Genomic DNA, 2,430 nt, shown 5'->3' with positions numbered 1-2,430 from the left:
CTTTTTTGTTTGTTGTTAAACTATATGCATCACGAGAGTATGCTTATAACTGCATGATTAATACATAGGATTAGAGGTTGTTGAAAGCTTAAGGAAAGTACCATTGGTTTTATTTTTCAGAATTTGGACATGAATAACTATTTATTTTTTTTGGCTTCATGGGGATAGATATGAACATGTGTATGACGGGTTTGCAAGAATGCGGTGTGACTCATAGGGATTTTGGTTTTTTTTTTTTTTTTTGTTGTTGTTTTTGTTTTTGTTTTTTTGGTTTTTTTTTTTTTTTTTGGTTTTGTGAAAAAGGTTAATAGGAGGTAAATAGTGTTCAGTTTGTAACACTTGCTTTGTGAAAAAGGGTCTGCTAGAATGATTGATTTGAGCATGGAATGGGAACTTTGTTTGTTATGAGCTCAAGTAATAGATTGCATGATGCTTCGAATATATTTTTGTTTATGCATTCCGCTTGACATGAGATAGCTTGCTTGGCTTGACTTGTGAAGTTCATATTGCTTGCATGCTAGTGTGGAGATTACTTGGCTTTAACACAGAGATGCTTTGCCTTTTTGCAGCACAGTATTTTTTGGCAATTCTTGCGGGGATTCACGTAATAAGTCACAATGACTTATGTGATAAGTGATGGCCTATTTTCCCTTGTATGATGGATTGAAGAAGGGACGACTACCTTCATTGCTTAGAAACACTTACCAAAACTTGATCATAGGCATTGGGTAAGCTTTGGAGGCTACTCTCATTTCCAGGTGCTGTATAGAGAAAATGCATGTTTCAGGCAGCTATGTGATTTTTTGCAATACCCTTGCAGCATCACTAAGGGCTGGCTTGTAACACCCCGACCCCAAATTTCCCCAAATTTAACCCTTATTTAATTATTTAATTATTTAAGGGTATTTTAGTCATATTTTTAACCGGAGAGAGTTTGGGACCGCGACTTATATTTTTGGATAGGTCGTACCGAGACGAGTTCATAGACACGTAGTGGGCTCGAATCGGAGTTGTAACGAGAGAGATATGGTCAAAAGAAACCCAGTGGCACAATCGTAAATATTTCAAAATGGGATTTTTTTTATAAAAATCTGGTTTTCTCTCTCTCTCTCTCTCTCTCTCTCTCTCTCTCTCTCTCCTCGTATCTCCGGCCACCGGCCGCGGCTGCGGTCGGGACCGGTGCCAAAAGAACCGGCTCGGCCTCGGCGTCACGACCCAGCCCTCCCCCGAGATCGGCCGCCGCTCCAGCCGCCGGAAAACGGCTATTTTCGCCCGAACTTCGCCGCTGCCGATCTCCTTCCTCCGGCCGCCATTTCTGGCGATCAAGGTATGGAAATTCATCCTCTCTGCCTGTTCTAGCTGATGGTTGGGTAGGATTAGATCGATTCTTAGCGTAACCAATTCGATTTTCGAATTGAAAATCGGCCGAACTTCGACCTCCGTGATCGGCCATTTCCGGCCACTTTTTTGGGGTTGTCCAAGAACAAAAGTGACTCCAAATGGGGTGTTTTACCTAGGGTAGGAGTTTGGAGTCTCGGTTCCAAGATTTTTCGACGGACCGTAATCGCTTTGGACACCCGGTCTGCCCGCGCGTGTGGCGGCGCGTGGGCGAGGGTGGTGGCATGTCTCTGGGCAGTTTTGAGGTCCTCGTGCCGTCACGAGCGCGTAGGATTTCGTGGATCTCAATTCGGACGTCGTTTGACTATCGAACGGATATCGCCTATCGGGCATTATCCGGGTTCGATAGGTTGGGACCGTTGGATGGTCTCGAAAATAATATATGTTAATCTAGGTATTTCTAGGATCGTGGAGGAATTCACGGATCGTGAATCGGAGCCCCGGATGTTCCGATTTAATAATTTAAAGTTTATATTTTATATTAACCGTTAGATCGTGCGATCGTGAGCGATCCGACCGTCCGATCTGAACCAAACTTGCAGGACAAGTGTCCTATACCTTATAGAACCCATAGGAACTTTCGGATCGAAGTTTGGAGGTCGTGGTCCCCGTGGGCCCGTTTGACCAGGGTTAGGGTAGTTTGACCCTTGGTTGACCGTGAGTCTCCCGGAGTAATCTCACCTTCCCAGGGGGATTATCTGGTGCTAGACTATTATTGGGGTTTACGCAATATTAGTATTAAAATATAATGATATATATGTTTGTACAAGGGTACAAAAGAGTCTAGAATGTTAGTTGGAGTGCTATACGCACTACCTTAGGTACCTTCCTGGATCTTGGTTTCACTACAAGCACCACCAAGTGAAAGTCATGTCTCACGTGGCGTAGGTTATCCGGCGTTGAGACAGGCCCCATACGTGGCGTTGGTTGTACCGGCGTATGGGGAGATTGTGAGATATTGTGTTGAGGTCGCACGTGGCGTAGGTTATCCGGCGTGTCGACAGGCCCCATACGTGGCGTTGGTTGTACCGG

Source organism: Prunus dulcis, chromosome 2, assembly GCF_902201215.1.
Source record: "Prunus dulcis chromosome 2, ALMONDv2, whole genome shotgun sequence".
NCBI lineage: Eukaryota > Viridiplantae > Streptophyta > Magnoliopsida > Rosales > Rosaceae > Prunus > Prunus dulcis.
This window is presented reverse-complemented; position numbering follows the sequence as displayed.